This window comes from Coenobita brevimanus, unplaced genomic scaffold, assembly GCF_032717465.1.
Source record: "Coenobita brevimanus isolate Jiangsu-jjx unplaced genomic scaffold, ASM3271746v2 jjx.HiC_scaffold_2607, whole genome shotgun sequence".
NCBI lineage: Eukaryota > Metazoa > Arthropoda > Malacostraca > Decapoda > Coenobitidae > Coenobita > Coenobita brevimanus.
In genome coordinates this window covers 58,876-70,438 of record NW_027643552.1, presented here as the reverse complement: position 1 = coordinate 70,438, position 11,563 = coordinate 58,876, and positions in this window count along the sequence as shown.

Here is an 11,563-nt window from a genome sequence, read left to right as displayed (position 1 = left end):
GTGATGGAAAACATGATAGATGTTGAACTCTTCATCGTATTCATGATAATCTCCTCGTGTTTTTTACCGTACCTGAATATCTGGAGCTTTCCCGTAGGATCATCCGTGATGTTGGTTTTGCCATAATTAATAATGTTTGGAGGGGGTGCTCCCCTAAGGCTGTCTTCTACCTTTTTAAAGTTGGCCACTATGACCTCTTCAGAGACAGCAGCCTGCTTCCTCAAAATATTTTGGCATATCCTGGAGGACAGCAGGACTTTTATGTCTCTTCAGGAAGCCATGTACTCAGTCTGTACTTGGAAGATTATCCTTGAAATCTGCGATGTAATCTTTACAACTGTCCAGATAGTACTGATGAAGTTGCAGCATATAAATTGCCCCAAAGTGCCAAGGCAAATTGCCGGAGTCAAATTGCCCCTTTAGTCTAAAATCATATTATTTTATAAACAAAAGCAGCTAACTTACTCTGGTAGGTGGATAAACATTAATGACACTCAGTTTGTTATTATATATCCAAGGGACAGTGGAGGAAAATACAGTTAATCTTGTCTTTATTGTTGTAAGTTACAGCTAAAAAAAATGTGAAAATAACAGAATGAGAAATTGATCACAGTTCACTGACCTTCAGCAAGCTGTCCCTAAATTTAATTTACAATATAAATTAGCAGGGGAGTGAAATGGCGGGGGACAGGGCGACTTGGAGGTGATTTGTTTGTGGCCACCCCAAACGGGATTGAGGCGTCTGGCAATAGATAGATAGATAGATTATAGCACCATATGAGAGTGTCAGATATACCCCTTTTTACACTGTCTGACCACCTGAGTCTCATTACTCCTTATTGAGTCTAATTGCCTCAGGTGAGTCGAATAGCCCCATCTTACGGTAAGTAATGGTGGCAGTAGAATTACAGTAGAAGTTTGCATGATCTTAGTGGAAGGTTTTAATTTCCAGTGTCTTCAACACAAAATATGGTCACTAATTTCACTCTTGTAGCAGTACTGGTATATAATTACCAATCAAGGTCTGTTTACTCTTCACTAAGGTTTTTGTTTCCCCTCACCTCTGAAACTCACTCATACACACCTTAGTTGAAGCTTCCTCACCATGGATGCAGTGCACTCCAGTCTGCAAGAATAACTAGGCAATAAAAATGCATCTAGCTATATATTTTTTTTTAATATATTTAGTTATTATAAATGAAGTCCATTGCACTAGCTCTTTTCCTGCAGTTATGCCAGATGCTTAGATAGATGTGCTTAGAATTCAGAAAGCAGCCATAGGACATTACCAGATTTGAACTGTATTTCTGTTGAAAGTAAGGCTATAAATTTTAGATGCTTAAGTACTGTATACAGTGATCGTATTTCACTTTTACACTATTTATATTTTAACTTTAAGCAGGTGGAGTGACGTGGAGGGACAGGTTGACGAATGAAGAAGTGAAGGAACGTTGTGGGGTAGATGTGGATGTGGTTGAAAAGATTAGGAGAAATACACTGAGGTGGTTTGGACATGTGGAGAGAATGGAGAATGAAAGACTGACTAAGAGGGTGTATGTAGGTGAGGTGGAGGGAGGGAGAGGGAGGGGTAGACCGAGGATGAGGTGGAGGGATGGAGTTGAGAGGTATATGAGGGGGGGGGGTGAGTTGGGGGGAGGGGAGTCAAATGGTGGGTGACAGAGTGACTTGGAGGCGTTTTGTCTGCGGCCACCCTTTACGGGATTAGGGCGTCGGGCTATAGATAGATAGATAGATAGATATTTTAACTTTCTCTTACTTTATGCGGTGTATACTAACTAATGCATGTTGCTATACTGTATTTATTTGCTTACCCTAAAGTAGATGTAATACACTACTTGCTTTTACTTTGGGAGCTACTTGAGAATAACATTTATGGGAACTAGCTATATAACCAGTCTTTACTGTGATATAAAGCCAAGCCTATATAATATCTACTGCATATATATATATATATATATATATATATATATCATCATCATCATGATCATCACCAACCGTTGAATGTCCACCGCAGGACCGGCCTATCCCAACAGAAGTATATATCTATATGTGTGTACTGTATGTATCTATCTATCAATCAATCAATCAGTCAACCTATCTATCTATCTATATAATATGTACATAGAGAGAAAGTAAGAGAGATATCAGAAGTCCCATTGAGTGATGAGCAGGGTGGCTTTAGGAGTGGCAAGGGATGTGTGGATCAAATATTTGCAGAGAGGCAGATAGTGGAGAAGGCTTTTAAGAAGGACTATAAGGTGTTTATGGCATTTATGGGTCTGGAGAAAGCGTACGACAAAGTAGACAGAGAAGGATTGTGGAAGGTTTTGCACATGTACAGTGTAGATGGTAAGCTGCTAGGTGCCATCAAGAGTTTTTATGATGGTAGTGAGGTATGTGTAAGAGTAAATGGGCATGTAAATGAATGGTTCACGATCATTGTGGGCGTGCAACAAGGTTGTGTGATGTCCCCATAGTTGTTCGATATATATGTGGATGAGGTGATGAGAGAAGTAACAATACGAGTGATGGAGAGAGGGATGGCATTGGTAATGAATGATGATGAACGGAATATGGTATCTCACATTTGTTGTACGCTGATGATGCAGTGCAACTTGCAAATACCGGACAAGAGCTTGGTAGACTAATGCAGAGTTTTGCTGATGTCTATGAGCATCATGCCTTGAGAGTAAACATAGAAAAGAGTAAAGTGATGGTAATCAAGTGAGAAAGTGACTCTTAGTGTGATATTTAAGTGAATGGAGAGAGACTGAATTGGTGAGAGAGTTCAAATACCTGGGTACAGTGACAGAAAAGAGAGGAAAATGTGCAAAAGAAGTGGAAAGTAGAGTGACAAGGAAGGAAGGTAGCTGGTGCTATGGAGGCCTTGATAATAAACAGAGGCTTGAGTGTTGCTGCTGCACGAGGCTTACGCGAAGGAGTGTTAGTGCCAGTTTTAACATATGGATATGAGACTATGGTGTGGCATGAAAGTGAAAAGTCAAAAGTGTGAGAGCAGTGGAGATGGGACTGCTGAGGAATGTGTGTGGAGTAGAGAGAATGGATAGGATATGAAGTAATGTGACTCGTGAAGGATGGAGAGTGAGGGAGTCTGTGGACACCAGAATTGTAGAGAGTGTACTGAGATGGTATGGTCATGTGGAGAGAATGGATAACAATAGAGTGGTGAAAAAGGTATATCTGAGCAAATTTGAAGGAGGGAGGAGGTGAGGTAGGCCAAGGAGAAGATGGAGGGATGGTGGATGAATGTGTAAGGAAGAGAGGTATGGAAGTTGGTGAGGCTGGGGACTGACAAGAGATCAAGATGGCTTGGTAAATGTTGTGAGAAGAAGTGCATGATCAGTCATTTGGCACCCCTTTTAAACGTGACAGCGTTGGGATTGGCTCTATCGGATACATTTATGTGAAGCTACAGAACCTGGTGAAAGTTTTTGGCATATCAGATAAAGCCAGGATTCCAGGGGCTTGAATGATGAATGAATGGAAGCATGGCCCATTGGAGTGGGCAAACTTGGACTGTCTGGATGTTGCTACTCCTCACCCTGCCCTAGGATGGGAAAGGAGGTCCAGATGATGGTGATGATGACATATGTATATATATATATATATATATATATATATATATATATATATATATATATATATATATACTGTATATATATTTTTATTTATATATATATGCGTGATATATATATATATATATATATATATATATATATATATATATATATATATATATATATCTATCTATCTATTGCCAGACACCATAATCCCTTAAGGGGTGGCCATTTGACTTTGAGTTATTTGTTTTACAGGGAGAGGCACTAACCTTCCACCAACCCACTTGACACGTAGGGAGCACGTATGGTTTGGTTATATGGTTACCACCCAGTGTTGTAAATGGTTTCTTGGCTTACAGGAAACTACACCTTTTAATATTCCCACTGTTCACCACAACCCTTCGATCATCATTCTTCACACACTGCTCACCTATAATATCCCAATTATCCCTCTTCATCTGATTTGCCACCTTAAATATCATATTTTTCCCTTCCTCATGATTTAGGTTATCAAGTCTTTGTGACTCAGACTTCACCCTGTATATCTCTCTTCTAGCCCTATGCTTGGCAGCCAAGTATTCCTCCTTCTTACCACCCTTCTTCCATTCCCGGAAAAACCTTCTTTTCTCCTTAACTGCAGCTTCTACACCCTCATCACACCACCAAGTTACTTTATGTCTTGGTGGGCCTCTTGTCCAGCTGCATACTTCATCAGTAACTCTGAAGAGGTTGTTCTTGAGGGCACTGTACTGTTCATTAACGCCTCTATCCACAGCTCCCTGTTCAGCCACCACTCTCCTCATCTCGCTATAGAAGGCATCCCTTACTGCTTGGTTTCCCTGCTTCCATATTTTCCTCCTAGGTACATAAGTCCTCTTTTTCATCACTCATTCTTTAAGCACCATATCACAAATCAATAGTTTATGCTGCTGCACACACTCCTCACCTCCTATAACTTTAACATCCCTCACTAACCTCCTATCAGCCCTCCTGACCAGAAAATAATCTACCTGACTGCTTATGTTTACATCTACTGTATTACGTTTACATCTACAGTATTGCTAACATTTCTGAGAGATTACTTCTTTAGCAGAAAAAAATGGAAGTTCATGCATGGAAAGAAGTACTGTATGCACATTTCTGTATTACCTAATATTCATTCTGCCAACATGGAGATTAAAATTAATATTATGTAAAACATGTGCAATTTGAGAAGAGTTCAAGAGAAAAACATTAATAAAGTACTTGTGGCTTCAGAAATCATGGAATAAAGATGAAGACAGCCATACACTGTGCCTGACAATAAGGACAGGAAATAACATACGGATAAGTCAGTAAAACATTCAGTTTGACAGTAAGAATATATAATAAAGGTTATATACTGTAGATGGGTACAGTGTGTGTGTGTGTGTGTGTGTGTGTGTGTGTGTGTGAGGAGTCCATCTCACCTGAAATCCTGCTGGTGTGGGTGTTGGGTCTGAGGTGGTGCGATATCCAGCCACACTGTTGGCTTTCATGTGACAGTTGCCATCCTCCCAGACACATGCTGTATAACGCCCACACTCACCCTCTGAGTTCACAGACTGCCCCTCTAGGTGTAAGGAACCAGGGAATCACAATTTATTAACCCCCTTCACTGAACAAGTATTAATATGTTAGTTTATCTTGGTACTGGAGTGACACCTTCACTAGTGACATCAATAGTACTGCACAGTAAGGACTCTTACTAGTCATAATGATCACACAGAGCATGAGTGCAGCCAGAGTGCGGGGAGAGGGTAGGCTCAACTGGGGTAGGAATGATCAGTCGGCTGTGACGACGCCCCACGCAGACACATGACAGCTATATGTCATAGGCTGATGCAACCTGTGCTGTGACGATCACTGGCCACGTTGTATCTGTTCCCACCATGTCATGACCCAAGTTTGCCGTGTTATGACCATATGAACGATAATTTGGGGCCTCTTGCCGCAACATGTCAATCCTCACCACATAGTAAGGTGTTAGAATAAATGGGCAGCTTCCTCTGCCTATAATGTCTTATCATTTTCATGTTGTGACTAAATTTGCTGCCTCCACTGCCATCAGGAGAAAAAATTTTTGTTCATTACTCTGGCCTCCTTCAGATAATATTGTTGCAATTGGATACAGGGAATTACCATTGTGTTTGTGACTTTGGACTTATCAATGATTCTGGTAGACTGCAGGTTGGAGTTGCCATTCTTCTACAGTCCCCCATCCTCCTTGCATGGGACTGGAAAGTAATTGAAGGACATTGGTATAACCAGGCAGTGAGCCACCCAGTTTTTTTGGTACCATCACGTGAAGGCATCCCTCTCTAGCTTTGTGAAAGGAAAAATTGAAAAGTGTTGTGTTAGTGACTGATACTTCAGACTAGAAAAGTAAGTTTTGTTAGAATAAATTATAGAATTTCCATGTTCCTTGCAGTGGTTCAGATTATGGTAATTTCAGTCAGTTCATTGGTGTTTCCAGTCACCCACTATCATTGTAAGTGGCAGCTTCAGCCACAGCCTTCTCCTTGATATCCTTGTCCTCGCCCTCGTCATCCTCGTCCTCATTGTCCTTGTCGTCACCTTCCTCATCCTCATTTCACAGTCATCGTCCTTTTCGTCGTTACCTTTTGGACTGTATAATGAAAACTGAGAGTGCAAAGTTGTGGACAAAACCCCATTTTTTATTGGCAGTTACTAAAGCATGTGTTGATGATTGAACATATCTAACTTCTCTGTATTGTTATTTATTGCTCTCAGTAGTATGGGATGCAGGCTGATAACATCAATGTTGCATTTAATAATCAGAGATTAGGGGCATGCTTACACCCTCACACTTTCAAGTATACTATGATCCTTTGTTTCACCTAAGGATGGGCTGAGGTAGCATCCAGGAACAGGGAAAAAGTAGGAAAGTGTATAACTACCAGCTGCATGCCCAGTGAGACTCCACACAAGGAATCATATATTTAAGCCCTTAGAATCCTGGCAGCACCTCACAAGCCAAACATTTTAATTTATCCATCCATACATCATCCAATCCTGTGCCGTCCCATGAGGAGCGTGGGAACCTGGGGCTGGGCAAGCTGGTCCTGACATTGAAGATGAGAGTGACCAGCCTCACTCACCTGTGAGTGGCATTACGTGAGCAGTAAACCCCAACCACCCCATGGATTTAAACCTACATAGGTCTGATTGGAGCCCCTTAATTACCCACTAAACCACCAGGTGACATGATTTGGTTATATGGTTACCACCCAGTGTAGTAAATGGTATCCTGGTGTACAGGAAACCATTTGGTTTTTCACTCAGTGTAGAGTCACCCATAGGCAGAAGGAAGAGGAAAGAATGAAGGAATGAAAGACAGAAGAGGGAGTGTAAAGTCACCTGTAGGCAGAAGGAAGAGGAGAGAATGAAGGAAAGACAGAAGAGGAAGAATGCAAAAGAGGAATTTTGATTTATACTTCTGAGTTTAGGCATGTGGTGGTCTGGTGGTTAAGTTCAGTCCCCAAACGGTGATTTGGATAAGGTTCCTTTCCAGCCTTATTTTACTTTCAGGATATTGTTGGGTTTTTGGTCATGTTAATGGCTCTTGTGCTGCTTACTTTGCTCCATCCTTATCTTTTAGGAGATCCAGATCATTTTATTCCTGTGAATCCTTTAGTGACTCCAGGAGTGGTATTTTTTATTTGCTTAAGCAACGTTGGGTCTGGTTAGTACTTGGATGGGTGACCGCCTGGGAACACCAGATGCTGTTGGCATCCCTACGTCAAGTGGGGTTGGTGGAGGATTAGTGCCCCTCCCTGTAAAACAATTAACTCTAAGCCCTTGGCCACCCCGTCTGGGATACATGGCGTCTGGCAATGAATGAATGAATGAATTATGCGATTTTGCGATCTATTCCTAATAAATTGGGAGGTGTAATTGCTCTAGTGCTCTCAGTGGCAATTCTTATGATCCTTCCTTTTACTCATTTCTCGAAATTTCGCAGTCTTAGATTTTATCCGTTAAATCAGATTTTGTTTTGGTTTTTGGTTTCTACAGTTGCTTTGTTAACTTGATTTGAGGCTCGTCCCGTTGAAGATCCTTATATTATTACGGGCCAGGTTTAACAATTTCTTATTTTAAGTTTTAATTGATTATACAGTACCTCTGGCAGCAATGTGGTGAGATAAAATGTTAGATTGGTTGCTTAGTTTAAAAAAAACAAGTGTTTTGAAAGCATTAGATAAGATCGGTTAAAGTTTGTTACTTTTCCATGTTGACATCATATCAGAAGCTAAAACCTGAGGATTACAGGACTATGCTGAGGTGGTATGAGGGACTGTATTGATGAAGGCTATATTAATCGTGCTGAATAAAATAATCTTATTGAAATATGTCATAGAGGTGAAAGGGTTTAAGTACTATATGGTATTTTTCCTTACAGATCTGTACTTGGATGTTAAAGCTTGAGGATAAGAGGGTTAGAGGACAGTACCAGTGTGCTGTGCGAGACTAGTGTTGGTTTCCAAAGTGCAACCCAGTAAATTGGAGAGGTCCATCCCTTCACTGGAATACAAAGACATGCACATTATTCATCTTCTCTTCAAGCATCAGATCAGGAAGGTATTGTGGTCTTTATAAATTCTATCTATCTATCTATTTATTGCCAGACGCCATAATCCCGTACGGGGTAGCCATTTGACTCTGAGTTATTTGTTTTACAGGGAGGGGCACTAACCCTCCACCAACCCACTTGACACGTAGGGAGCACGTATGGTTTGGTTATATGGTTACCACCCAGCGTTGTAAATGGTAACTTGGCTTACAGGAAACCATTTGGCTTGTCACTCAATATAAAGCCACCTGTAAAGGAAAGAAAAGCAATAAGTAGTGACAGAAAAGATGGGAGCAATAGGAAGAGAGGAGGCCAGGCACAGAAAAAAATGATAAAGGCTAAGGAAGAAGTAGGCAGCACTACATCAAGTGAGTGGATTGCCTTTCAAAATGTATTGACCTGTATTAAAGCCAGTCCTTTTACCATAGCTTGGCCCAGATTTTTGTCCTTTTGCAGCTTACTTCACATAACATACTGGCACAGTAAGACAATGTTACAGCTTTGCATCCTTTCCATAGCACTTCTTTGTGACTAGCATCATCTTTTAATATTGATATCTTGTTATAGGTCAGTGCTTAAGATGGAAATTTTAGACTGAGTTAGAGTAAAAGGGTATAGTACAATTAACCCATGGATTGCGAGCCACAGCTCAGGCTGTGCTAACCTTCCAGTGGCCGTGCATCAATGCTAACTACTCCACCCCCATGCAGACTTGCACATGGCGCTATGCAAAGACGAAGAGAGAGAGAGTTTTTCTTTTTCACTGGATGATGGCCTGGATGTTTCTCTTCAAGTTTATAATAAACAAAAACTATCAGTTTTTTTTTAAATTTTTTCACTGCACTCCCCCTATGCAGACTTATGCATGGTGCTATGCAGAAATGGAAAGAGAGAGAGAGAGAGATTTTTTTTTCACCAGATGATGCCCTGGATGTTCATCTCCAAGTTTATCTATCTATCTATTGCCAGATGCCACAATCCCATAAGGGGTGGCCATTTGACTTTGAGTTATTTATTTTACGGGGAGGGGCACTAACCCTCCACCAACCCACTTGTTGACACATAGGGAGCACGTATGGGTTGGTTATATGGTTACCACCCAGCGTTGTAAATGGTTTCTTGGCTTACAGGAAACCATTTGGCTTGTCACTCAATGTAAAGCCACCTGTAAAGGAAAGAAAAGCAATAAGAAGTGACAGGAAAGATGGGAGAAATAGGAAGAGAGGAGGGCAGGCACAGAAAAAAAATGATAAAGGCTAAGGAAGACATAGGCAGCACTACATCAAGTGAGTGGATGATTGTTGCCAGCACCAACCACCAATAATAACCAATAACCAATAAATAATAACCAGTAATAAATAATAAACAATAAATCAACGGAAATACATAACATACGAACATCCTAAATATTTCGGGGGCTGAATGTTTACAAAATTTCGGCAAGGACACGAAAAAACCCGACATCCTTTAAATATCTGCAAACAACAATATTCTCCCACCAAACTACACTTATTTATCTCCACTGCCATGTATAACAACAGTAAGCAGAATTAAGTGGGGAAATTAGCTGTAAGTAAGGAAAATATGGAGGCAGAGCAGGATACTTAACTTACTACGCCAGCCATCTTCGACATCAAATCTTACAAGGATGCCAAATATCACCTCAATACAGCCACTTTCCCTCACATGCGTACACCCAAATAATCTCTAGTTGCTTCTCTAACACCAATGAGTAGAATTATGTCAGTAAATTAGATGGAAGCGCCGAAAAACGAATCGGGGCAGAATACCTAAGCTACCCTTCTTCGACATCTGTTCTTCCATTTACACCACCATTCATTCAGTCACCTCAAAACATGAATATTTCTTTCACATACTTACTCCCTAGTACGCTTCATTAACTTATTTAATATTAACGAGCAGAATTATGCACGTAAATCAGATGCTAGAGGTAAAATCATGGAAGTGGACCAGGATACTCACGAAGCCAGCCTTCTTCAACGTCTGCTTGGAATTTGTTGCCCTTTCTGATCACGAAACACGAATACTCACTAGAAATGCTCACCTCTATGTTATCTCCATTGCCATATCTAATTTTCACAAGCACAATAATACAAGTAAATTAACTGTAACCGCTTGAAAATGTGGAATCAAGGCAGGATACTCACTTCATCACTCCTAAATGTTCTCTTGAAACATCCAAGTTTATAATAAACAATATATATATATATATATATATATATATATATATATATATTTTTCACGCCATGGGTGGGATAAAGAAAGGTAAATGCATAATCAACAGGTTAAGCATGGTTTATTTGTAGTTATGGTATGTGGTGGTTTAGAGGTTAGAATGCCCCATATGGAGTGACAGAATTGCATAAGTTCTATCCCCAAGTGGTGACTGGAGGCTTTTTAGTCATGTAATGCCACCAAGGGAAGCTAGCTGGTTATCTACCCTTAAATGTACTGGACTGCAGTAGCCTAGCCTTGGGCCTGTTTTGTGAAGCTAAGTGGCAAAGTAGGACATTTGCTACAGCCCCACACTCTCTCTCACAGCACTTCTTCATGACTAGTGTAATTTTGTAGTTTCCTCTTATTGTTAAAACAGCATTGAGAGTGGGGAGAGGGCAATTTTGGGTCAGGTTAAAGTGAGCTTAGTGCAGTGCTGGAGAAATCATCAGTAGGCTGTGGGATGGGTGGGGGAGAGGGCACCAAATGTACATAGTTTAGTTGAGGTAAGCAAGACTATGAATCTGTATGCCTGTCAGTCTGTCTCTCTGTTTATTTATCAGTCTAGCTGTTTATCTATTTGTCTGTCTGGAGATATCTTAATACTGTAAATGATCACCACAAATGGATCACCTCTGTGTTACCATATCCTCTGCCATTTGGTTGCCCTTCATCCAGTTTACACCTTTTCTGAAATCTCTCTCCATTCCCTCCTTCCATCTCATCATCAGTCTCCCCCTTCCCCTCCCACACATGCACATTTCCAGCCAGTCTCTTACTTTCTGCTCCTGCACATGGCCAGACCATCTCAAAATGCTTTCATGCACATCATCATTAGCACCACAACTTCCTTTCACTTTATCATTTGTTGTTGCTTATGAATTTGCTTGTAATTTTAGCAAACCTTATTACAAGGATGTCAATACCTCATAGTTATTATTATTGTTGCTGTGGCACATTAGGTGTACCTGTTATTCCAAAACCTTAAGCAGATGAATCCCAAATGGTGATGATGGTATTAATGATATTTTTTTTCACAGGTTGAGTGTGGAGCAGGTGGTGTACCAGAGATGTGCCAGTGGATCCCAGGTGACGATGTAGGGAATTGTAGCTT